This window comes from Phoca vitulina, unplaced genomic scaffold, assembly GCF_004348235.1.
Source record: "Phoca vitulina isolate PV1807 unplaced genomic scaffold, GSC_HSeal_1.0 scaffold22, whole genome shotgun sequence".
Lineage (NCBI taxonomy): Eukaryota > Metazoa > Chordata > Mammalia > Carnivora > Phocidae > Phoca > Phoca vitulina.
Genome location: NW_022589725.1, coordinates 18,206,563 through 18,234,346, shown reverse-complemented (window position 1 = coordinate 18,234,346; position 27,784 = coordinate 18,206,563). Strand labels below are relative to the sequence as shown.

The 27,784-nt window shown below is 42.4% G+C and overlaps 1 protein-coding gene across 4 annotated transcripts in view; it reads right to left on the bottom strand.

The window, feature by feature from the left end:
* The window catches only part of SHLD1 (shieldin complex subunit 1), a 78,345-nt gene that overhangs the window by 31,679 nt on the left and 18,882 nt on the right, over positions 1-27,784 (bottom strand). The window lies entirely within an intron of this gene.

Below are 27,784 nucleotides of genomic sequence, written 5' to 3'. Positions count from 1 at the left end.
CTCCCTGCTTCATCCCTGGACCCTGGGATCATGACCTGAGCCGAAGGCAGATGCTTAACCAACTGAGCCACCCAGGCGCCCCCGCCTGTGGTTCTTAAAATTCTTCAGTTAAGGTTCACATGGAGGAGATGGTCCATTCACATCCCGCTCCATTCTATGCAAGGAGTCACTCCAAAATAGTTCTCCTTTTCCCCTTCACCTTGCTCTACCTGTCCCCCCAATCTGATTTCCCCTTCTCTTGAGCACACAGCTAGGCTGCATTTGCCAGCCTCCTTAGCTGTCAAGTGTGGCCACAGGACTAATCCAGAAGCCCAGTGCCGGACTGTATGTGGGGCAGGGGAGGCGGGGGTGAGTGGAGGGGTGGGTGGGAGGAGAGGCACAGGCCTGGCTGGGGTGGGTTGGAGAAACTGGGAAGGGAAGAATGGAGAGAGTGAGTAGAGACAAATTAGACACGTCTTTCACAGCCCTTTGCTGTAAACAGGAACAGAAATGTGGGGCAGGAGCCGAAGAGCAATATGGGGTCAAGGGAGGACTTCTCTCTTTTTAAGATGAGGGATATTACAGCCTGTTTTAGGTGGCTAAGATAAGCCAGTCGAGAGGGTAAAATCAATATGCAGGAAAGAGGAGGTAAGTGGAAGTGTGAGGTATGTGACCATGACCCGGAGAGGAGGCGGGACAGCCTACCTTAGGAGGGACCGGCTTTAAATAGGAGCAGAGATAACGTACCCACTCTAACAGATGGGGGCCTCTGGGGATAGGGGCAGGCAGCCCGCAGTGATAAAGTTCTTTTTCTGTTGTTTGAATTTCCCAGTAAAATAAGAAGCAAAAGCAAGGTTTGGGGCTCAGAGGGTGATCCTTAGAAGGGATAGAAACAACCCGGTTTCCTCTAGACCCCGGCAACAAGCAGCCTCAGGCTGGACCAGTGGGGCGCCAAAGCTCACTGGGCAGCCCAGCTCCCAACCCAAGGACTGAGCCACCTCTTTTTCTTCCCTTCTCCCTTACTCTCTCTCTTTTTTCAAAAATCATTTATTTACATATTGTCACTGCAGGGTCATGTTCATGTTGTGAGCTGCAACTTAGTTTCAGCAAAACAAAATAATGCGTAACATTAAATTAATGTTGTTGATTTATTAGTTTTGTTGTTTACTGTCTTGGCTCTTTAGCTGTGTAAGCACCCTAAGCCTGAGGCATTTTTTGACCTTACGCCTTCTCACCACGTGTGCACACACACAGTTAATTATGCAAGGTGATGGATGTTAATTATTTTGATCTTGGTAATTATTTCACCATATATAATCAAATCATGTTGTACACTTTAAAGACATACAATTTTATTTGTCAATTATTCTTCAATAAAGCTGTAAAAAAAAAAAAAAAATACCAGGCCCATTTCTAAGGAGAGAAAACAGTTGGGAAACCCAGGCTTAGCAGCCAGGACGGTCACATGTAGGCAAATCTCTCAGGAATCAAGACCAGGCAGAGAAAACCCACCAATCTTTTAACAACACTTAAAAAACTAAAAATCCTTGATCCATTCACTCTCAATTTTCCTACTAAACTCTTCCCACTCCATGAGAAAAACACTAATGCCCCAATAGGAAATACAGGCTGAGGACATTTACAAAGAATTGATAGGTAAAGAAATGTGAACGGCCAATAATATGAAAACATTGCATTCACCCACAGAGGCAGAAAATAGAATGGTGGTTGCCGGGGACGGGGGCAAGGGGAGTGGGGAGTGAGTGTCTGATGGGTACAGAGTTTCAGTTTGGGAAGATAAAAATGTTCTGGGGGCGCCTGAGTGGCTCAGTTGGTTAAGCATCTGCCTTCAGCTCAGGTCATGACCCCAGGGTCCTGGGATCGAGCCCTGAGTCGGGCTCCCAGCTCAGCGGAGAGACTGCTCTCCCTCTCTCTGCTGCTCCCCCTGCTTGTGCTCTCTTGCTTTCTCTCTCTGTCAAATAAATAAGTAAAATCTTTAAAACAAACAAAAAACCAGTTGAGCCAGGTGCCCCTCAATACACATCCTAAACATGCATCTTCTCAGAGTTGCCAGTTCCAGTGTGCGTGAAGCAGGGTCCAACACAAAACACATGGGACAGTTATGTTCATAGTGGCATTATCTGTAAGAGTAAAAATATTAGTGATAGTCAGCAAAACACGGTGAATAAATTATGGCATGGCTGTATAATGGAATGTTTTTCAGCCATTAAAAATGATATTTTGGGGGCACCTGCGTGGCTCAGTGAGTTAAGTGTACAATTCTTGATCTCAGCTCAGGTCTTGATCTCAGGGTCATGAGTCCAAGCCCTGTGTTGGGCTTCATGCCTACTTAAAAAATATATATATATATTTTATTTTATTTTATTTTATTTTATTTTATTTTATTATGTTATGTTAATCACCATACATTACATCATTAGTTTTAAAAAAGATATTTTTGAATTTAAATGCTATTTTTAAAAGGCTCACAGTATAATGTTTACAGAAAATTGAGATAGTTGGCAAAAATGGAATTGGGTCTGTAGCTTAGATAATAGTTCTGTATAAATGTTCATTTTTCCAATTTTCATAATTGCACTGTACTTATATAAGAAAGCAACCCTGTTTTTTAGGAAATACACACTGCACTAAAGTATTTATGGGTAATAGAGCATCATGTCTATACTTACTCTCAAATGATTAAGAGAAAATAATAATATACAGAGAATGATGAAGCAAATGTGGCAAAATGGTTACAATGGGAGAATCTGGATAGAGGGTATAATTCTTTTTTTTTTTTTTTAAAGATTTTATTTATTTATTTGACACAGAGAGAGAGACAGAGAGAGAGGGAACACAAGCAGGGGGAGTGGGAGAGGGAGAAGCAGGCTTCCTGGCGAGCAGGGAGCCTGATGCGGGGCTCGATCCCAGGACCCTGGGATCATGACCTGAGCTGAAGGCAGACGCTTAACGACTGAGCCACCCAGGCGCCCCCAGAGGGTATAATTCTTTAGAAAAGCAAATAACCCAATAAAAAAAGGTCCAACGATATGGACAGGCCATTTACAGGAGAATAAAGATGTCTAATAAAATTCTACAGGATGATGCTCAAGCTTATTAATAAGCAAGTGAAATGCAAATGAGTTATTTTTTACCTGTGTTGGCCAGGATGTGGGGCACTTTTGGCACAGCCTTTTGAAATGTTATCAGTAGTTATCTAACAAATTTGGAGATGTGCATGCCCTTTGACGCAGCACTTCCGCTTCTAGGGCCCTATTCTACAGAGGGGAAAAAGGTGCATGCACATTATACAGAGAGTGTGATCCTTCTTTGGTTAACAATAAAAAGCTACAAGTAAATCACAAAAATGGGAACAATGATTAATGATTACCTCCTGGTTTTAAAAAGGAGACTGTGTTCTCAGCGCTGCTTCTTAAAAATATATGAAATAGTCCACAACTGCCAAACGATGGAAAGAGCCCAGATGTCCATCAACGGATGAATAGATAAAGAAGATGTGGTGTGTGTGTATATATATATTATATTATATTATTATATATAATAATATAATATATTGATATAATATATTAATTATTAATATTATAATTAATATATTATATTAATATATATTATTAACAATATATTAATAATTATATTATTAATATATTAATTATTATATATATATAAATCTGGGAAGCAGATTCTCTGGCTCCAGTCGAGGCTGTAGCTTGATTGCAAGCTCGTGAGAGACCGTGAACCAGAACCCTCCAGCTGAGCCACCCCCAGACTTCTGTCTCCAGAAACTGTGAGATAATTAATGTTTGTTGTTTTAAGCCACTGAGTTTTGGGGTAATTATTACTCCCTCTCCCTCAATATCCAGTCTGTTATAACAATAACTCTAGTTTTACTAAACTATATTTTAGAGGTTAAAAAATGTTGGTCACAGACTTTCTTTTTTTTTTTTAAAGATTTTATTTATTTATTTGTCAGAGAGCTAGAGCACAAGCAGGGGGAGTGGCAGGCAGAGGGAGAAGCAGGCTTCCCACTGAGCAAGGTGCCCGATGCGGGACTCAATCCTAGCATCCTGGGACCATGACCTGAGCCGAAGGCAGACACTTAACTGACTGAGCCACCCAGGCATCCTGGTCACAGACTTTCACATAATTTTTAAAGCCCTTTATTTAATACATATAATTGATGGATCCAAATTTTTTTTTTTTTTAAAGATTTTATTTATTTGACAGAGAGAGACACAGCGAGAGAGGAAACACAAGCAGGGGGAGTGGGAAAGGGAGAAGCAGGCTTCCCGCGGAGCAGGGAGCCCGATGCGGGGCTCGATCCCAGGACCCTGGGATCATGACCTGAGCCGAAGGCAGACACTTAACAACTGAGCCACCCAGGTGCCCCGATGGATCCAAATTTTTAAAAAATTTTCTCAGTTGACTGAACTCAAATAGTAAAAGATTCTTCAAAGGACTACAGATTGCTGTCATAACATCCAATATCCAAGCAAATTGTATATTTCAGAGAAGGACTGGAAAGCTCTTTATTTCACGAGGCTTTAGGGGAGCTGCCTTCCCAGCAGGCTCTCCCTGAGCACCTGCTGAAATCCTCCATGTGGCTCTCAGCCCGCTCCGGATCTAGGACAACACAAGGGCTTTTAGGTACGCCTGGCTGGCTTTGTCATCCCCGGTCTCTTTCTCTAGAACACTGTAAATCAAAGGCCCCAGCTAACGCTTATACATCAAACCTGGAGATGAAAAGAAGACGAGACCAAAAGAGACATAAATAAAACCCTTCCCCTGTGAGATAGTACGGCAGCTGGCTAAGCGATCACTGAATGTCAGCCTCAAGTAACATTTTCCCTTCTTGATTTTATGAACTTAGCCTGGTCTTTCACAGCTCTTCTTTTTTAAGCCTACCCATGACAAACAATTCCAAGCTTGCCTAGTAAAAATACCACTGAGGGAGAATGTCTTCTAATCTGAACATTTCGGAGGCTGATTTCTTGGATTTTCTATCGCTAGAGGGTAAGTTTCAGGATCAGAGAGACTGTATCCAGCTCACACTTTATTCCCAGGAACGAATGCAGTGCCTGGCACGCAGTAGGTGCTCACTCAATGTCTGAATTTACTTTCCATCTCTGAGGGCCTATCAATCAATCGATCAATCAATCAAAGGGTATCTGTTGAGTGGCTATGGGTATAGCACAGAGCCAAGAGCTGTGAGGACCACGAAACTTAACACAGCAGATACATACCTGAAGCACTTAAAAAAAGATTATCAAGCCCTCCTGGTGAATCCACTGGAATCCAGTGTTCTTTATATAGAAACACAAAGTTGTGCCTTTCTTAGCAAGTTACGTGATGTTTTAAATATTCTACGTAGTTCCTGTGGTACCTGAAAGCGATAAGCATTCACTGGGTACTTTATCTGCTGAGGGCCAAGCAGTTACACAGGTGAGCATTACCGTTCATAAGCAAAGTCTGGGATTGGAAATAATGTATAACGGTAAGAGTAGAGATGATTTTGTTTCCTTCTAATATTCTGTATTTTCAACATCTCCTCCAATTAGCATGTATTAGTTTAAATAAAGTCAGAGGAAATAAATGTACTCTTTTTTTTTTTTTTTTGAAATAAATGTACTCTTAAAGGAGTGGAATGAGATGGAAGGGGGAAAAAGATCAGGCAAGTCAACGAGTCAGGGAAAGGCGACCTCTGAGGAAGAGCATTAACTTTGGAGTCTTCGGATCTGGGTTCAGATCTCAGCATTGCTACAGTATCAGCTGTCTCTGGGCAGATAAGTTTGCCTTTCTGAGCCCCCACTTCCTACTCTGTAAAATAGGGATAATAATGTCTTCTTTAGGTAGAAAATGAAGAGTAAATGAGACAGTATACTTGAAAGCTCTCGGCACAGTGGTCAGGGTGGACTCATGGCGGGTATTATCTCTACATTATCATGGGTGACAGGGAGTGATTTCTGATGCAATTCTTGGGGTCTCTGTGTCTCTCCTGATACACAGCTGAAGAGCCTTCCCCTCCCCCCATTCTTCTACACCGTCCTGTTTTACCCCTTCTTCTCTTCTTTTTTCTACTGCTTTTGTCTCTGCCAGTTACGTAAACCCGCCGGCGTGCTTGGGTCTGCAGGTGGGATCTAGTTTCGTGAGGCAGGGTCAGGTCACGTGATCCAGGATCCTGCCATCCTACCATCTCAGTATGTGATTTCAAGCCTCTTAACTCACTCTTGGCAACTTTGTGTCATCTAACCTATAAAATGGTGACAGGACCCCTGCCTTTACTTACAACAGGAAAATATTCGAAGAGAAAAAGATCTAAGTCAATAGCCTCCAGCAAGGACAGAGTAGCTGGCGCCAGACCTGCCCTTCTGCTGTGAACAGCTAGAAAGCTGGACAAAACCACTGCTTCCAGATACTGAACACAGGACGTTTAGGAGAGAGAGGGGAAACAAGTAAGATGTGCCTACGACTGCCCCCGCTTTCTGCCTGGAGGCAGCTTCTGGCCCACAGTGCCAGGAGGGAGAATCCAAGCAGGGCACAGAGACTGGAATTTGAGGTACCTGAAATTTAGGAAGCCAAGTCCTGCAGAGGAGGGAATTGCATAGAGAGAAAACTCCAGAAATCAGCATAGAGTTTATTCTTTAGAGTTTCACTGAATACTAACCTGTGCATATTTAAGACAGAAGTCCATAAAGCCAGGCAAAGCCAGGGGAGCTGGGAGCTGGACACCTCTCAGAAGCCCCACAGGGCTGGGAGGCACGCACGTTCTGACGGTCGAAGTGGAGCGCCCTTGTTGAACAGCTGGGGTATTCAGGACAGACCCAGAAAGGTCACACCTTGGTAGGAACCTAAACTAGCTATAGAGTAAAGGCTGCCCTAAAATCTCCCCAACAAGCTTAGCAACAAGCCTTGAAAGGATCAAGTCCACTAGCAAGTAATCTACCAGTTATACCATTACTGTTACATAAAAGCAAATTCCATACAGGAAGAAAAGCAGCCGATGGATCCCATAAAGCGGGATAATACTAAGAAGGATTTTCAGTGGTTACAGGGGGCTTTATAAAGAGTCCTTCTAGAGCAGGCGTTGGCAAATTTTTTCTGTAAAGGGCCAGAAAGCTGTACAAAATCAGGCCTTGGGTCAGATTTGGTCCACAGGCCTTAGTCTGCCAACCTCTGCCAACCTCCGTCTTACTGAGCTATCACTGGTCTTTCCACGGCATACTCTACGGAGTTAGAATCTGCACTTTCACCAGCTCCCTCCCGGACTGATACACACATTCCCTCTTGAAAAGCACTGCCCTAAGGCAGCGGTTTTTAAGCTTGGCTGCATATTAGAACCACCTAAGGAGCTTTTAAAAAATTCTGATCCCCAGGCTGCCCTCCTTACCCATTAAATCAGAGCTTCTAGAGGTAGATCCCAGGTATCAGTATCATTAAAGCCCCCTCCAGGTGATACCAATGTGCAGCTAAGGCTGAGAACCAAGGCTGAAGAGGCTCATTTAGTACAGTCACAACACAGAGAAAGCAGCCCGATGCCCCACCAGGCCCACTCGCTCTCAGAGACGAATGGATTCCAGAATCACAGAAAACCCCAAGGAGCGTGAGTGGTAAAAAAGAATGTTGGAGCTAATTCTTTTTTTTTTTTTTTTTTGAAGTATAGTTGACACACAATGTTACATGAGTTTCAGGTGTACAACATAATGATTCCAGAACTCTCTACCTTATGCTATGCTCACCACAAGTGTAGCTCCTATCTGTCACCATACAACCCATTAGAGCTAGTTCTTTTTTTTTTAAAGATTTTATTTATTTATTTGTCAAAGAGAGAGGGAGAGGCAGAGGGAGAAGCAGGCTCCCCACTGAGCAGAGAGCCTGATGCAGGACCCGATCCCAGGACCCTGAGATCATGACCTGAGCAGACGGCAGATGCTTAACTGACTAAGCCACCCAGGCGTCCCTAGAGCTAGTTCTTGATGTCTGTTTCCGGTCCCCTGGTGGTGTGTGCCATTAAAAAAAGTAATCTTGGAAATGCAGACTCTATTTAAAAAGATGTTATCGATTTCAGACTCAAAAGTTAAACATTTAGCTAAAAGTAGACAACTCATTAATCTTTTTTTGACTTTGGAATTACGTTAAAGACTTCATTCCATAGGGCTGAGCTCAGAAGCATTTCAAATTCAGGAACATTTAACACAAAAAATACAGATATTCCTAAATAAACCACCACTGAGTGCTCAGTACTTTTCTTCAAGATTCTTGGGTCCCATACAATTTCACAGATGAGATTTACTTTTTCCAGTGTTTATAAATATTTAACACCTTTACAGATGCTTTCTGGATCAATACTCAGGATGCCATGGAAGAGAGGCAGTAATAGGTGTTTTGAGAAAAGCTGGCTCATTTCTTGATATACAAAACAACCACTTAACTCAGTTCTTTTTGTTTGTTTCTCTTTGCCTTTGTCATTTGAGGAAATAGTGCTGTAAAATACATGATTCTTCCTCCTGCCGCTCTTTTATAATATTTGCATTTTCTCCCATCCATAGAAAAGTACAGAAGCTCTTTATCACATGATTAAGTTTACAAGCAAAAGAAAAATCTATTAATTTACTCCATTAATACTAAAATTCTTCTAGACTCTATTCATGTGTCACTTCTCAGAGAGGCCTTTCCTGGCCATGGTGTTTAAATCACACCCCCATCTCTTATATTGCATTCCCTTCTTCCATAGCACCAGCTGATATATTATTTAATTTTTTGTTTTGTTGTCTCTGTACCCCTTCTGTACCCCCTCTAGCCATGACCGCAGTGACCAGAATTAAAGCTCCTTGAAGGCAAGGTCTTCACCTATTTCGTTCACCGTGTCTCCCCAGTGTCAAGCACAGGGCTTGGCACAAAGTAGATGCTCATTCATCATTTCTGGAATGGAAGAACAAACAACATCCACTACATTTTAAAGAATCCAGTCATCAGGAGTTCAGGCAAACAACCCAATACAGTAAGGAGAAAACCAAAAAGAACTCAGTGTGATGCACATGGCAACCTTGCCTCTCATCAGTGTAACCATTTACCCTGAAAGGCAGAGAGACAGACAACGTCACTGAGCTTGAAGCTTATAATCTACTAAAAATATCATCCACAAACTTCACGAAAATCTCTCCACCAAAGGAAATGTAATCCACAGAAAAGAATAGCCTTGCTGTCTTATAAGAGGCCACCCATTCACTTGTTCAAAGATACCAGAATTTTTAGAAATGGAAGAAAGGGCTCTTAAATTTCAGGCAGCATCATCGCTAAGCAGTAGGTTATTAATCATCCTACTACCATTTTCCAGTTGCCTCTTAAGCACCAGGGCAGCGGAAGGAGTGCTTTATGCACTATGTCCATCAAAGTGTCCCAAGTACTGGCCTCTAGACTCATGGTAGGCCATGAGGAAATTCTCACCAGTCCATGGCCAACCGAGAAAACTAGCAACCACAGAAGGCTGATCTTTATTTGGGGATTAGGTCCTCTTTCTATTTTACATATTAAAATAGGCTTTCTTTTACGAAATGAGAGTAGATTTGTGGAGTCAGTGGTATAGGCTGTTTTTAAGGTCTTTCCTTGACAAAACAGAAAGTGGGCCCATCTATGTTGGTCCCCAAGAAAGAAGAAGGAGAGGAGGGAGAAGGCAAGAGAGGAGGAGAGGGAGAAGGAAGAAGAGAAAGGGAACCAAAAATGTATCCAAACTTTGACAAATGTCCCTAGGGTGAGGAGGGCAAAATTGCCCCTGGTTGAGAAACACTGGTTGAGTTATCTACGCAAATGAGGGAGGATGGATGCAGTTATCATGAGATAGTGGTAGTTAGAAGAAAACCTGTCCGGGGCTGTAGCTAGATGCCGAGGGCCAACTGCACTGAGTCATTCTTGGTGGTAGAATGGCACTCCACCCAGGAGCAAGCTGAGGTGGGGAACTGGAGACCCATGGACGCTGCTAATCAGACACCTGACCGCATGGATGTGCCTATAAAGGGAAAGAGGGATTTAACTGCGAATTCAGAGCGGATCAATCTAAATCTAAGGATCTACTTGAGAGCCATATCTGTTCAAGCCATTTAGATGAACTCTAAACAGTTAGCATTCATTAAATTGGGTTAGTATTCATTAAATTCATTGAAATGGGTTGTCTATTCTTGTGCAAACATGAACATTCAGATCCCTTCTATTAGGCATGCATCTGGTTCTATAATGACTTTTTAAAAGCTGTCGTTGTAATCACTTATGAACACAGTTTTAGAAAGAAAAATCCACCCCCAACATTTCTCACCTCCTCGTATGAGAAATTATTCTGTTTTAGCTCCACCTCTGGAAGTACGTTCTCATGATATATGTACCACAGCTCTTTATCGGCCGCTATGGCAACTCGTTAAAAAGTGCCACCCCCTTAATTCCTGTGGTGTATTAATTTGGTGTTCCAAAACAAATATTTTACCATGAAATAATTCCTAGCAAATAATAAGATTAACCTCACTAAACTGGCTTCTACAACACTTCCACTATCTGTAAGTATGTTTTTTGTACATTTTTAAGGAGATCTTCTGTGACTATTGAAGGCTTCATTTTATTTATTTATTTTTTTAAAGATTTTATTTATTTATTCATGAGAGACAGAGAGAGAGAGAGAGGCAGAGGGAGAAGCAGGCTCCCAAGGAGCAGGGAGCCTGATGCGGGACTCGATCCCAGGACCCTGGGATCATGACCTGAGCCGAAGGCAGACGCTTAACCATCTGAGCCACCCAGGCGCCCCTGAAGGCTTCATTTTAAATATTCTCTGCTAGGGGCACCTGGGTGGCTCAGCCAGTTAAAAATTAAAATAGCATCTGCTGGTCGTTATGCAGCAAACCCTTACAGAGGCAGCTCGTACCCGAGAAGTGAGAGCAGCCCTGCTAAGCTCCTTCCTGGGACCTACACTCAGCATCAAGCCACCATAACTTTGAACTGTGTCTGTGGGCCTCTGTGTTTTACCTCAATTTATTCCATGCATCTGTTAACAAGGTGTGTCCTAAGGTGTCAGGAAAGCTTAAAAGAGGTTATTTTTGGAATCTGGGAATGTTCAAAAATTTTTCCATATAAATTAATGGTAACTGCTTCTTCATTTTATTGCATTTTACGAAAGCTTTCATAGGAACACTCTACTTACGGATAGCACAGGAAACCTGTATCTAAAATGCAGCAATATAGTTCTTAAGGTATGATACGACTAATGAGAACAGGCATTCACCAAATGCACTGGGTAAGATAGATATGAGAAAGTCCACTACAAGATTATTTGTGAGAGGAAAATAGTGTGAACAACCTCAGCATCCATCAACAGACATCACGTTAAATAAATTATGGTCAAACCACACAACGGAATAGTACGTAGCCACTAAAAATATGAGATCTGCATGTACTAACATGGCAAGATGCCCTGATACGGCATTAAGTGAAAAGAGTAAGATAGAAAATGGTATGTCCAATAAAATCCCATTGGTATTTCTAAAGAAGAGATATGCACACTGTGTGTGCAACATACGTGTATATGTATGTATGTGTATGTATACCTATACAGGTATTTATGCTTAGAAACGTTGCACGGAAAATATCTGGAAAGATACACAAAAGGTATTTACAATTACCTCTAGGAAGCACTGAGGAGACACCAGACTTGTACGTTTCATTTTGTGCCTCCTGTACCACTTATTTTCCCAGCTTTTTCTTTTAAAAGGATGACTATTGCCTTCATCACAAGTATCATAACTATCATACGTATATCAAAGTGGAGACCTCCCCACAAAGACAAGAAGAAAGATATGGTTTGGATTTATTCTCTTCATTCCCTAATGGCCTCTAGGGAGCATGAGTCCTGAAGCCTGACAAAGAAAGGCTACATCCTCAAAAGGGAAGTCTAAGGGGTGCCTCTTTTCCAGCAATGTTAAAATAATTCTAGGGCATTTGACTTGCCAAATTGGGAACATTCCACAGAAATAGGACTCTAACTTATGAAACGGCTTTGAATAATGCAGTGTTTTATATATATATATATATAGAGAGAGAGAAATGGATATTATTTTCAGAAATATTTTCGGAAGTTAGGAGTTTCTATTATATTTGTGGATTTTAATCTTTTTTTTTAAAACCAATGATATCACTGTGCCAGTTTTGAGTCACAATTCAAGCACAATCAAATGTGGCCAAGAGCTGCCCTCGGCCCCGCACAGGAGAGGGACTTGAGACAAGGCTGGCTGAGGACTGGCACGGCGCTGTGGGGCTCTAGCTGAAAGCAGGGGGCGCTGTCCTGGGACACAGCTGCGAGCCCATTGATTCCTAAGCCAGTGTGTCCACGAGCAAATAGGAGAACTCAAGGCAGAAGATTACAGGTAATGGTTACAAGACCACTTACTCTCAGACACCAAAAGCAAGTCTTACAACAGAAAGAAACAATGTGTGGCAACCATCACAATCACCACTCTGCACCTTCCCCCACCCCAGGTCCCTCAGTTCAAACCCCCTGGGCGCGCCAAATCACAAACACGGAATGTAATAAGGAATGCTGGGACCTTGTCTGAGCAGCAGATCATGGGCAGGCCAGGTGGCTAGGAAAACCAACTCTCCCATCATTCTGCAGTGACATGGAGATGCTGAATCTCCCTGTCCATGGCCAGAAGCAGATGCCAGGAACCTCAGCAGTCCCTGGGACAACACCATGGGCCTCTGTGCCCCTTCTGTCGAGATTACTGTTTGGTTTCTTTTCGGCCTAAACCTAATTCCTTCAGCACCTGGGAAGCTGCTTATCAAAACTGCATGCCCGACTGGTAGGAGTGGAAATGGACCCCAGCATCTATTGCAGAGAATCTGCTTCCTCACACTAATACAGGAAATGATCAGTGCTCCTTAACCATCACAAGGGATGGGACATATGAATGGCAGAAAAAGAGACAGGCAAATGTTCTCATGTTCAGTGGGGAGGAAGAAGATACAATCCATAAGTGTATTCATTACGGACCATTGAGCCTCATGCCTAAAGAGTTTAAACTGTGGGGTGGGACTGTCATCTGTGACACCTTTGTGTGCCCAACTCCATTGGGGAAGTATTATTATCCCCATAAAACAGATGAAAAAACTGAGGCTCGGGGAAGTTCTTTACACACCTAAGGACACCAAGTAAAATGTGTTAAAGCCCTTCAAACCCCAAAGGCTGTACTTTCTCCAAATTCAACAGAGAAACTGAGGTCACCAGGCCCAGCCATCAGTCCTACCACGCTAGGCCCACCTGTGTCTGATCACAAATTTAGCAGAGTTCAAGTACTTACATTCCTGTTTTGTTGTCTGTCCCATATAATCTACCTTTTCCTCTTTTTTAAGGAACTGAATGGCTGTTAACTAGACTTCTTGTGGTGATCATTTTGTAATATATACATATACTGATTAGGTTGTACATCTGAAACTAACAGAATGCTATATGTTAATCATATCTCAGTTTCTAAAGAGATATTACGTAGGGGCACCTGAGTGGCTCAGTTGGTTAAACATCTGCCTTCGGCTCAGGTCATGATCCTGGGGTCCTGGGATCAAGCCCCACATCGGGCTTCCCGCTCGGCAGGGAGCCTGCTTCTCCCTCTCCTTCTGCCCCTCCCCCAGCTTGTGCTCTCTCTCTCTCTCTCTCTCTCTATTTCTCTCTCCTTGTTAAGTAAATAAATAAAATCTTAAAAAAAAAATAAAAAGACATTACATAAAAAAGAAAGTGATACAATGTATTACTATAGAAAAGCCTAATTTCTTAAAGAATCCAAAAGGGGGTTTGGGACACTGATCGATAAAGAAGAGTAAGAAGGGGAAACAGCATCCTATCCCTGCAGCTTCATGACCCGTAGACCAAAAGTCAGGCATTAAGGTGCAGTTTGCCTACGTTGGGACAATACTGTCTCCTTAGAGGGAGAAAGGGCATTTGGGGTTCGTGCTGTAAGATGTTGCTTTTCTCTCAGCTGATAACTGGAGCCTTGCCTGGGTTCCTGCCACCTGGACTCCACCCAGATACCCTGCGCAGGGCCTGGGCTTTATTCCAGCACCAGCGCATAGTCTTCTTTCCTGCAAACCAACTGCCAAGGAGTCTTTGAATATGTACAATCTCTTGGGTTGTTTGTTGTTCTCCTGCCTTTGAACACCTTGTTTTCCAAAAGTCAACAGGAAACATCTTGTGCAAAACTGAATAAAATCCTGCTTCTTGGGCACCTGGATGGCTCAGTTGGTTAAGCGACTGCCTTCGGCTCAGGGCATGATCCTGGAGTCCTGGGATCGAGTCCAGCATCGGACTCCCCGCTCGGCAGGGAGTCTGCTTCTCCCTCTGACCCTCCCCCTCTCATGCTCTCTCTGTCTCATTCTTTCTCTCTCAAATAAATAAAATCTTAAAAAAAAAAAAATCCTGCTTCTTCACGCAAATTCCCGCTAGGAGCACCAGCATGTGTCCCTGTGCCAGGCACAGAGTGTCAAGTGCACTGGGACATATGACTGGGTGACAGGGATGGCGGATGGACAGACACCTGCACCACAATAACTTCTGCCATGAAATTCTTGGGGTACACCTTGTGTGAGGCCATGATTGACATGTTCTTTCTTAAAAAATATTTTATTTATTTATTCTAGAAAGAGAGCATGGCAGGGAGGGGCAGAGGGAGAAGAGAATCTTACAGAGGCTCCACGCTGAGCACAGAGCCCAAGGCTCGATCCCACGACCCTGAGATCATTATCTGAGCAGAACCCAAGAGTCGGGCGCCCAACCGACTGAGCCACCCAGGTGTCCCAGGCTGTGCTTGACATGTTCTTGTGCAGCCACAGATCAGCGCTAAGATAAAGAAAGATCACAGACCCTGAGCAAACAAAACTAGCCTGCAGGAACTGTTACATAAAAAACACTAAAGGAGACAGTATAAACTAGTTATTTTTTCTTGCTAACACTATGCTAATGTTTCACATTAATTTTATTTTTTAAATTTATTTTTTTAAAGATTCTTTTATTTATTTGAGAGGTGGGGGGCAAAGGGAGACAAGAGAGAATCTCAAGCAGACTTTCCGTTGAGTGCAGAGCCCGATGCAGGGCTCGATCCCAGGACCCTGAGATCATAACCTAAGCCAAAATCAAGAGTGAGACACTTAACTGACTGAGCCACCCAGGCATCCCTCTCGTTAATTTTATTAATCCAGCATAGGATCTTTCAACTGAGGCAGGAGACAGGCTCCCAACACCCCAATAGCAAGCCCACCACCACCTACTCTTATTATTCTTGTTTTATTCCTTTAAATGTTAAATCCAAGGCCGAGGCTCCTAGGGGTTCCCCTGAAACCACATGCCACATTTGAAGCCCATTCTCCCCTCCCCTGGGGAAAGCTTTTTACTCTATCAGATCCTCAAAGGGATCTGCAATCAAACCACGGTAAAGCACAAATGTCTTTAAGCCTTCAAGAATGTTGTATTAAAATACAGCCCCTCTTGAGTTGCAAGTGTTGGGGGCTGACTGAGTATGGGCAGAGGGCAGGAATAAGCCCGGGACAGTGAGAAGGGACAGCCAGCGCTGGTCATCAGGCCAGATGGGAGCCAGAGCAAAATGTGACCCATTTCACTTTGTCTTGGCACTGGCCCTGGCCTGTAGCATGCATGACAGAGAATTTGATTGTATAACCATTGGAAGTAACCTCCAGAAGCCCTGCTGCATTACAAGGCCGTGGCTTGAAGGAAGCACCTGGTTAGCTGGGGAGCAATGTGGCATGTGGTGATCGCTGACTAAGCTCTGGAGATCGGCTGCTTAGTTCCACCACGGCCTCGGTGAAATAACCTAGCTGCGCATCAGTTATCTCAACTGTCAACGCGGATAAAAATGGTCTCTCTCCCCTTGCTTACTGGGATAAGGCCAAGTAAACACTCAATAAATGTCAGGGATCATGATTACTATTTAGAGAAGACATTTCACTCCTTTTGTAATCATTTTCTTGTGTGACCTTTGCAGTGAACACTTCCTGACGGTGCAAGATTTATTGTCATCTCCATGTTAATTTTTCCCTTTAAGAACTTGCGGCCACATGTTTTAAAAAGCATATTCTTAGCTCTCCTGCCTATTTCAGAACTTCGATCTTCAAAGGACCGAAGCAAATGTATCTCCTCCACATTTTTCTTATATTCTATTTTCTGTAAATATCACATGAAGTCAAGTTGACAATGATTTGAACGTTTCTAAGTTTGACCGACAAAACGACAAAGTGGATTTTTCCAATCTCCACCACAGATAACGCTTTCCGGCTAAAAATGCCTTGTGTGTGTTTGATGCTTTGACCTTCTTCCAGCGCTTTCATAACTACTCCTTATTTTATTTATGTGCTTCTTTATTTATTTATACCTGTACCTTTTCCCATCAAGGACTGAAGGTGGCTTTAAGGACACACAGAAGTTGACAGGTTGGCATGAAATAAAGGCAGAGCCAAAGAAGAAAAACAAGGAAGAAAGCAAACCGAAACCCCTGGGAAAAGGTAAGAAAAAGGCATTATTTCTACTTCACAGAGAAGGAAACCAGGGCACAAAGCCACGTAATGCTTTTTGAAGCAATGTGGGTTAAAAGCTAGAAATAAGCTGACACTAAGCCAGCCCTACAAATACCCTGCAGCTCTGGGGTATTGGGAAATTGACTCAAAACAAAACACACCAATCCAAAAAAAGACCACCATCCAGCTCAGCAAAAGTGGGACAGAGAGATGGGGACTCCTCCTGGGAGAAGTCCTGGGAGCTGATGGGACAGAGCTTGGAGGAAAGTGGCATTGACAGCAACGATGATGATCCATACCACGGATCAGGTATTAGAAAGGGCCAGGCACCATTCAAGAGCTGTCCCTCATTCATCTCCTCATTCACTACTCACTACAGTGCCTTATGACATAGCACTAGTATTCAAATTTTGCAAAGGAGGCCCAGAATATTTAAGTAACTTGCTCAAAGTCATAGAGTGAGTGGGTGGGAGATTCGGACCCAGGCGATCTGACTCCAGAACACACTCCTAACCTCTGTTTCTCCAGAGACCCAATGCAGACAGAGCCCATCGACGGGAAAGCTGGATGACCAGGGACAGCCTCTCACAAAGCTGAGAGGGTGAGGAAAGCATGCCATGGTAGGTGGGTCTAGGAAGTTGCAAGGGAAAATGAGGACACAGACACAGTTTTTTCTTGTAATTTCTTGAAGTTTAGATGAAAGAAAGAAGGTGGGATGTATGGATTACCAGCCACCTTGATCCAGTCTCTGTATATAAATTATTTAAATACAAAAGTCAACAGAAGTTGTAGTGGGGCACCTGGCTGGCTCAGTTGAAGAAGCACGCAACTCTTGATCTTGGCATTATGAGTTCAAGCCCCACGTTGGGTGTAGAGATTACTAAAAAAATAAATAAATAAACTAAGAAAAAAAAAGTTGCAGACTTTGAGAACCCTTAGAGAATCTCACAATTTGAATCTGGAAATATATAGATAAAAAATTTCTTTGTAAGATGAAAGGCACAAATGATGTCTTAGGGTATAAAAAGCAATGCATTCTATATGAACGAACAAGGCAGTCTAGGAAGCCTCTTTGCTCCAATTCAGGGTTTCTCAGCCTCAGGACTACTGACATTTGGGGCCAGAAAATTCTTTGTTGTGAGAGATGGCTGTCCTATGTAGGATGCCTACTATCATTTGGCTTCTATTCACCAGATACCAGTAGCACTGGCCTGCACCCCAGATATGACGACCAAAAACGCCACTAGACATTGCCAAACACCCCCTGGAGAACAAATCATCTTCAGCTGAGAATCACTGCACTAGCTATCATCACACATAGACCTAAACCTTCTCCCACAGAATTGGATGTCAATTTTCTTTCATAAAAGATTAGTTAGTGTCATGTTTATATACCGACACAAGTGTTGTCCCAGTGCCACCCAACTGGATCCAAGACAAATCAGCCTGGGTTCCAATGGTTAGGCGAATGATAGCTCACCACCTTTTCCAGTATTACTTCCAGGGCATGAACCTCGAGCCTGTGAGTGTCCTTTTAAAAGACTTAGACTCAGTTAAGACAAATTTAAAGGAAGGTAGTATTTACCCTATAGTAAGATGGTCACTCATTAACTTCTCTCCCTGTATGCATATGCCATTCCCGCATCAAGAGTGGAGTCAATTCCTTCATCCCCTTGAATCTGAGCTGGTCTGTGAGTGCTTTGACCTACAGAATACAACAGAAGTGAGGCAAGCCTTTAAGAAGACTAACAGTTTCTGCTTCTCTTCTCTTGGAAGGCTCACTCTTGGGATTCTCCCTCTAGGAACTCTCCCTTTAGAACTCAGCCGCCATGCTGTTAGAAGCCCGAGTCATGTGGGCACAAAGAGGTCCCACGTAGTGTTCCAGTGGACAGGCCCGCTGAACTAACTGTCAGCGATGTGAATAAGATCTTGAACTTCATTTCAGACAATTCAAGCTCCCAGGGGACTGCAGCTCCAGCCAACATCCCACGGAGCATAAGCACCACCCCGCTGAATCAAGTCAACCCAAAAAACTGTGAGAGAAAATAAAATGATTGTTGTTTCAAATCACTACTACGTTTTGGAGGAGTTAGGCTGCAAAAGATAACCCAAACACAACCTCAGGTCCAAATGTACATATGTGACATGCATGGAGTCCTAGCAATAGGACAGGAGATAGTGAGCAGAGAGGTCTATAGCAATGGCAGAGTCTAGGATTGCATGGCCAGGAGGGTGTCATTCCAGAGAGGTCAGTGAAATCAAGTCATTGTATGTTCATGAGTAGCAAAGTCATTATAATGTGACTTCTTAAATAAGTGTAGATGTGCCTTCAGTCAAATACTATTCCTGGAACATACAATTTTACATGATCATCATCATGGAGGATCCTATTACTAGTGCACCTAGTGTGTGTGAACACAGTGCTGGGTACTTTACACACATTGTCCTTAGTCCTCGAAAGGGCCTTGAAAAATAAGCATACTTATCTTTCCCTCTTTCCCTTACACTCTCTCCTTCCCTCTCTTCTACTTCCTTCTTTCATGAGAAAAGGTAGTTTAAAATTTTTGTAAATCACATCACACATTGTTCAATGCAAGAAAGCTTCCTCTTATTACTTTGAGCAAAAAACAGAATCCAGAGCTCTGTTTTTTCCTTCCCAGTTCTTTCTTTTTTAAATTCCAGTATAATTAATGTACAATGCTGTATTAGTTTCTGGTGTACAATACAGTGTTCGGCAGTCTATCCATTACTCAGTGCTCATCATGATAACTGTACTCTTAATCCCCCTCACCTGTTTCACCCCTCCCCACTGTCCCTTCCCTTCTGGTAACTCTGTTTGTTCTCTATAATTAAGAATCTGTTTGTTTCCCTCTTTCTTTTCTTTGTTCATTTGTTTTGTTTCTTAAATTCCACACATGAGTGAAATCATGGGGTATGTGTCTTTCTCGGACTGACTTAGTTTGCTTAGCATAATTCTCCCTAGCTCCATCCATGTCATTGCAAATGGCAGTATTTCATTCTTTTTTCTGTTTCTTAATATGCTGAAAGACATTCAATATCCTTCTTAGTTTCCTGGCTAGTTATGAACAACTTCAACTTCCCATGCCTGCTGAAGGTTGAGTTACTATTTGGAAAGTGATATGTGGGTTTACAATCTGCTAGTGGCAGAAACCAAGTATCCTTCAGCTCACCTCCCAAGCCCTGACACCCTGCACGTGTTTACTGAGTGTCCACCACATGGGTGAATGCCATGGCCCCTCCTCAGTAGATGAAATCAGGAAATCGATCACAAGTAGGAAGATTCTATCTAGACGGACATAAAGGCTGCAGCTAGGGACAAGTGTTGTGGCAACCCTCTAACAGTAGGAAAGACATGTCCTTTCAACCATTCTGTAAGGTAGCTGGATCGCCAACAGCCAGCACAGCATTCAGTACAGAGCACGCACTTACTCAGTGCTCACTGGATGAATAAAAAGCATTAAATAGACAGCAATATGAATGTGTGGAAATGTCAGACAACAGTGTTCAATGTATAAAATAAGTAAAGTAGGATTATCTGATATTATTGGTTCATGCTGACCCCACAAAATTCACCTGAATGCATAAAAAAAATTCTCACTTATGGGTGGCTCAGGCTGTTAAGAGTCCAACTCTTGATTTCGGCTCAGGTCATGATCTCAGGGTCATGGGACTGAGCCTCGAGTGGGGCTCTGCACTCAGCACAGAGTCTGCTTGTCTCTCTCCCTCTGCTCCTCCTCCTGCTCTCTCTCTCTCTCTCTTTCAATAAATAAAATCTTTTTTTAAAAAATTCTCCTTAACAGTATTATGTAGATAATTCCTAATTTGTTTTTCCCAATTTCTGAATCTTGCTAATTCCTATTTTTGCTCAGGTTGCTATTGTCTTGAAGCTGTAGGAAGTTACCACGTAATCCATATTCATGAGGTACCTATTCGAGAGACAACGTATTTCAATCAACTCATTCTTTGAAGGAAGAAGGCACAATTAACCACAGACTTGGCCACAAAGACCAATGATCTTCTCATCTTCACAAAGTAATTCAGATTCAAATTTAGGGAATTAGCTGAGAATTTATAGGCAGAGATAAAGCAGTGGGAAACCGTAGGGCACTTCTCAGTTGTAGCATAAAAGGAAAAATTCCACTGGCACCACCTTAAATCATAATTGAGCAATTGCCTGTTTCTTATTATGACTATTTATCTATACTTCATTAATAATATATTAATAACATTAATAATAACTATGGCCAACAGGGCAATTTAAAAAAATAATTTAAAAACTCTACAGGTAATTCTGAAAGTACTCACAATAAGAAAATTCTCAAGGTCTAGTAATAAACAGTTATAAAAATGTTCCCTCCAAGGGGCGCCTGGGTGGCTCAGTTGTTAAGCGTCTGCCTTAGGCTCAGGTCATGATCCCAGGGTCCTGGGATCGAGCCCCGCATCGGGCTCCCTGCTCAGCGGGAAGCCTGCTTCTCCCTCTCCCATTCCCCCTGCTTGTGTTCCCTCTTTCACTGGCTCTCTCTCTGTCAAATAAAGAAATAAAATCTTAAAAAAAAAAAAATCTTAAAAAACAAAACAAAAAACACGCCATAGGATACATTCTCCCAAACGTGGCTTTGCTTAAAACCACCTCAAGTTAATTAGGATCCTTCACCATAAGGTGATTTGTGGAGACTGCATGGAAGGCATCTTCAAATACAAATCAAAGCACTTTGCAAATGAGAAGGCATCTGCTGACATACACATTTGCAATGAAGACATTATATGAGAATAGGATTAGATTATTTGCCTAAAATTATACCCAAAGTTAGGAGAGAACATTTATAGCAATAGCAAATGCTAGGAAGTAATTCTATGGACACTTTGGGTCAGTATTAGAATAACTTCCCTGTAAAGGCTCTGTGCCAGTACAAATCACGTTTTTGCCCAGTACTGAGCAACATGAAGGAGGAGAAGTTTTAGTCTCTTCCTGAAAGGAGTTCAGCAAGTAATGGAGTCTAGAAACACCTGCAGGGCCTCTACCAGCTGCAACAGCAGCAGTGGTAATGACCGCTTGCCTTTACTAAGCGTTCTAAGTTCCGGTGCCTCACTCAACCATCATGACAACCTAGGAAGCACGCAATATCATCATTTTCATTCTACAGATGAGGAAATTGAACAAGGCGAAGTGTAGCAACTCGCCCAAGGTCAGAATCAAGGTCAAACCCAAACTAGTCTGGCTCTAAAGCCAAAAATAAGAATGTAGATGTGATTTTTTTTTTTTTTTAAGTGAGGGCAACACTTAAAACCAGAGGGAAATGATAGAATTAAATCAATAGCATTAAGGGGTGCCTCGGTGGCTCAGTCGGTTGAGCTTCTGACTCTTGGTTTTGGCTCAGGTCCCAATCTCATGGGTCCTGGAATCAAGCCTGGCGTGGGGTTCCCTGCTCAGTGGGCAGTCTGTTTGAGATTCTCTCCCTCTGCCCCTCCCCCCCACACTCTTTCTCGCTCTCAAGTAAATAAATCTTTAAAATAAATAGGGGTGCCCGGGTTGCTCAGTTGGTTAAGAGTATGCCTTTGGCTCAGGTCATGATTCCAGGGTCCTGGGATCGAGCCCCACATCTGGCTCCCTGCTCAGCGGGGAGCCTGCTTCTCCCTTTTCCCCGATTGTGCTCTTGCACATGCTCTCTGTCAAATAAATAAAATCTTTATTAAAAATAAACAAGCAAATAAATAAATAGCATTAAGACAACTGACTCCCATTGGGAAAATAATAAAGCTATCACCCTGCCTCACACCTTACACCAAGATACACATTTCAAAGTAGAAAAAAAAAAAAATTAAAACTGTAAAATTGCCAGGAGATTCCTATTCATATAATCTTGGGTGTTATAATGAATTTCTAAATATTGCACCAAAGCAGAAGCATTGATTGATAACATTAACTATATAAGAATCTAAAATCTCTGTACAACAACAAAAAAAACCACATTTCCTTATAGTAGCCAAAACTGGGAGACAAACTAAGGACCACTAATAGGGGGAAAGTTAAAAAGACGATAGTGTATTTGTACTCCAGAACACCTTAAACTGGCGGAGATATTAACATCTAAAGGCTGGTTGTGATAGAATGGGGAATTTTAAAAGGCAAGTTGCAGAACAATACGTTTTTGTTAGAGATTTCTGGCGTGCTAAAATCAAACACAGAGACCAGACTTGAAAGTTCACTGAGCGGACACAACCAGTTAATCACACAAGCAAAGCTTAATTCAGTTTATTTTGCGAGATAAGAGAGGTTAACTTGACCTGGGTCACTTCTTGCTTATGCCTCTGAAAATCATAAGCAAAACTTAAATTGTTCCCCCAAATTGATAGGCGGTAACCACTCACCAATTCCTTTACCTTTAAGAAAATTCTAACATTGTAACCAATTACTGCAAGGACTACATAAGCTGCTTTGTAACAATATACCTCTGAGCCTTGTTCCATGTTCCGGTTTGAGCACTCCCAGTTTGCAAACTGGCTTTTTAGTGTGTGTACGGTAAACTTTTACTAATTACTACTTCAGGGATTCATTGGGTTTTTTTTAAAGATTTTATTTATTTATTTGACAGAGAGACACAGTGAGAGAAGGAACACAAGCAGGGGGAGTGGGAGAGGGAGAAGCAGGCTCCCCGCTGAGCAAGGAGCCAGATGCGGGGCTTGATCCCAGGACCCTGGGATCATGACCTGAGCCAAAGGCAGATGCTTAATGATTGAGCCACCCAGGCACCCCCGGATTCATTGGTTTTACTTGTTTTCTTTCCTGAACTTTTGACAGGTTAAAAGCTACGCATAATCAACTGTACTAAAATACATACATTTACATACACAGTTTACACCACGGAGATAGATATATTTATAGTACACCCCCCTAAAAATATACACAGTGCTATTGGTTACCACTAGGAAGGAGAAAGGGAGGGTGAGAATAGAGAATGTTCTCTTTTTGCTTCCTTTTGATCTACATATTTTACTTTTTTTTAAAGTACACATTCCTTTGGTCATTTTATTATTTTTTTTATTTTACTTATTTATTTGAGAGAGAGAGAGCACGAGAGGGGAGAGGGTCAGAGGGAGAAGCAGACTCCCCGCTGAGCAGGGAGCCCGATGCGGGACTCGATCCCAAGTCTCTGGGATCATGACCTGAGCTGAAGGGAGTCACTTAACCAACTGAGCCACCCAGGCGCCTACTTTGGTCATTTTAGAGAAAACAAATATTTCAATCAGAGTGTATAAAAATTAAAAGGCAAAACTGGGAAAAATTATTGTAAAAAATGCTACAGATTTAGTATTCTTGAAGTATAAAGTACTCTTATGAATTAGTAAGGTTACAATTCCAATAGAAAAAAGGCAATCCATAGAAAAGAAAATGTCCTAGAAAACAATATTTCTTTACACTGAAATCTTTTTTCCCTATGATACAATAAGCAGAGTTTCAAAAATTATAATATTAGTGTTGAGAAGAGTCTTGGAAAAAATGATTTTCATCCATTTTCTGGAGGACAAACTAGCAATATGTGCCAAAAAAGTTTTAATGTGATAGAGCAGTTTTTCTTATAGAAATTTAGCTTGAAGAATAATTTAAGATAAATACAAGGGCTTAATCAGAAGGATGTTGAACACAGCCCTTTACAGCAAAGCCTCAGAAACAATGAAAACGATCAAAGATAGGGAACTGTTTATTTGTGTAATGATTTTTAAAGTTGTTTCAGAGAAAAAATTATTTCAGAGAAACACAAGGAAGCAAAGGAAAACAAGGAAAAGGTGATCTCATAAGCACTTAAAAGAAAAAGGGCCTGGGGCGCCTGGCTGGCTCAGTTGGAGGAGCATGCAACTTTTGATCTCAGGGTCATGAGTTCGAGCCCCATGCTGGGGGTAAAGATTACTAAAAAATAAACTTGAAAAAAATAAAGAACAAAAAGAAAAGCCAGAATCTTTTTGATGCCCTACAGATTTTTTAGTTGAAAGTTTTACTGAGTTCATTAAGACTTGCATGCAGTGCTACGGACCAAAGCAGACAAATATTGTGAACCTTTATCCACTTTCCCCCCATGTACTTCAAACTATGGAATACTGGCAAGGATAAATCCGGATTTCTCCAGTTTTCCCTGTACTCATTTATGTGTGTCTCTACAATCTTATCACATGCCTGGGTTCACCCACCCACAACCACAGTCAGCATACAAACTATTTCCATCACAAGGATCCCACATGTTGCCCTTCTGCCCAACCCCAAACCCTGACATCCACCAGTCTGTTCTCCAATTTCTAAAAATTTTGTCCCTTCAGAAACATTATGTAAATGAAACACAATATGTAAACTTTTGAAATTTGCTCCCCCCGCTTGCAGCTGAATTCCCTGGGAGATTCACCCACGTCGTTGTGTGTCTGGATAGTTCATTACCCTTAACCGCTGACGGGTACTCCCTGGTACGGACACACCACGGTTTGCTTAACCGTCTCCTGAGGAAGGATATCTGGGCTGTTCTAGTTCTTCGCTGTTATAAATAAACCTGCTACGAACATTCGTGTATAGGTTTTTGCTTAAACGTAAGTTTTCGTTTCTCTCAGCAATCACTGGGTCATATGCTAATTGCCAGTTTAATTGTATAAGAAACTGCCAAACTCTTTTCCAGAGCAGCTGTGCCATTTTACGTTCCCACCAGCAATGTGTGAGTGGTCCAGCTTCCCTGCCCCTTTACCAGCATTTGGTGGTGTCGATTTTTATCCTAGCCATTTCTACAGGTATCATTATTCATTTAATTTGTTTTTCTGATGGCTTATCTGAATATCCTCTTCGGAGACATGTCTCCCCGTGTCTTTTGCCCATTTTCTATTTGAATGGTTTACTTTTCTATAGTTGAGTTTTGACAGTTCTTTATGTACTGGAGGCACTAGTCCTTTGTCAGATAACAGATTTGCAAATATTTTTTCCCGGTATGTACCTTGTCTTTTCATCCACTTTATGTGGGCTTTCAGAGAGCAAAAGTTTTTAATTTGGATGAGGCCCAATTTATCAATTTTTTGGCTATTGTAGATTTCATGTCAATCATTTCCATTTGCTTTTTTTATAACTTGGATTTCTTCGCTGAGCTTTTCTATTTTGTCATCTGTTTCAACAGAATTTGTAACCGATCCTGGAAGTGCTTGTACGGTGATTGCTTTAAAAGCCATAGCAGTTCATTCCAATGTCAGCTTCGTCTCAGTGTTGGTGTCTGTGACCTGACATTCAAGTTGTGATTTTTGTTTCTTGGTAGGATGAGTGATCTTGGTCCTATTTAAATCCTTTATTTTAGCATATAGCCATCCTGTTTAGGTTTAGCACACAGCTCATGGCCTACTTTTATGGGCTGTGGTTCTAATGACAGGTTAATTTTCAGAGCCTTTGCTGTTACTTTTGGTCTCCTTGGTTTATTGGGTGCGGCTGCCCGAGGGACTAGCCCAGCCTCTGGGTGTCTTTCAGTGCGGGCTGGATCTCAGGCCCCTCTAAAGGTAGGCTTTCCGGGTGGGCTGCTTGTTGTACTAGAATTCCCCTTTTCCAGCACCCCCAGCTGCTCCCCAGCTGCCCCAGTGAATGTAACAGGGAAGGGAGCAAGGGGAGTCTCAGGCCCATGGGGACAAAGGGGCTTCTCAGGCCAGGTCACTTACTGTGTTGGCAGAATCCCCTTGCTTGTGCCCCCTCATCACCTGGGTCTGGCTTAGCAGAGGAGTGGAGTCTCTGGCCCAGTGGAGGAGAGTGCTTCCTCTGGTCTCTGATTATTATGGGTTTTTCTACAGATTCCCTTTTGGTGGGTGCTGGGCTCTCCTGGTGATGTGGCAGTCCTGGGGAGAAATGAACCTACCTGGGCCCCTTCTTGTTGCTAGGTGGCAGGCTGAAAAGCACCAAGTTCTGGTCACCTTCTGTTGTGGGGGGGGGGGGGCGCGGGAACAGAAGACACCCTGCCTCTGTGTGGTTCCTTCAGTCGTGGGGCCCAGAACCAATTCATCTTCTTACCATTGCTTGATATTCTTCGACTGCCTCCCACACTTCTATGGTTTATAGTTGTGTTTAGCAGGAAGTAATGGGTATGCCATCTTGTCAGATTAGAAATCCCAAAAGATTTTTAAAATCTCATTATCCTTTAATGCTACTATAATTTCATCAAATAAGGCAAATTTAAATCCTTTGGTCTTATCTTTGCAGAAAAGCACAACTTTTCTTGGCAAAGGAACAAAGAAAAATCAGATATCATTTTCTAATGTTTGTATTCTAGCCTGCTATCAGTCAAGAAAGATAAATGAAAAGGTGTCCTCAAATTGTACAATGCATGTACAGTAACTAGATTTAACATTGGTGGCCTTAAGACAAGTTAGCTTCTCAGATTCCAACTGAGTAATCTCTAATAACTTGGAGGTTTTATTTCTAGTAGGCACAAAAACTCTGCAAACAATGAATTATAAAGGCTTAACACATCTGGTACACTTAAATTCTTGTTCTTGGTAAGGCTCAGGAATATGCAAAAAGTAGTCACTAGAGGGCAGCAGACTCAAACACTGCCTCATAGTAAGCAATTGCCAGGCGCCATCTCCAGGTTCTAGACCCAGGGCCAGTTTTACCAGCTAAAAACATGCAATATTATTTTACCCCATTCTCCCTCAAACTCGACTTCTAAAATGGCATGCGCCCATGGGTAACTGCCTTATCTTTTTACTTATCCTGTGCCCAACATACCCTAATATTTTCCAGGAGTTCTTTATAGAAGAAAATTCTGGATCTATTGACTGAGTACATTGTGAAGAAGGGGCGAAATCTCTTGGCTTGTTTGTTTTTAGAACTTATTTAAATTTTCCACTCAATTGCCTTATTTTGTGAGCAGGAAAAAATTCATAATGCTATGAAATGTAATGAGAGTTTTCTCGGGGCGCCTGGAAGAGCGTGTGGATCTTGGTTTGGGATCATGAGTTCAAGTCCCACGCTGGGTGTTGAGATTACTTAAATAAACTTATAAAAAAAAAAGATAGTTTTAAAAAGCAGTCCTTAGGGGCGCCTGGGTGGCTCAGTCGTTGGGCATCTGCCTTCGGCTCAGGTCATGATCTCCAGGTCCTGGGATCGAGCCCCGCATCGGGCTCCCTGCTCAGCGGGGAGTCTGCTTCTCCCTCTCCCTCCGCCTCTCCCCACTGCTCCTACTGTCTCTCTCTCTCTCTCTCTGTATCTCTC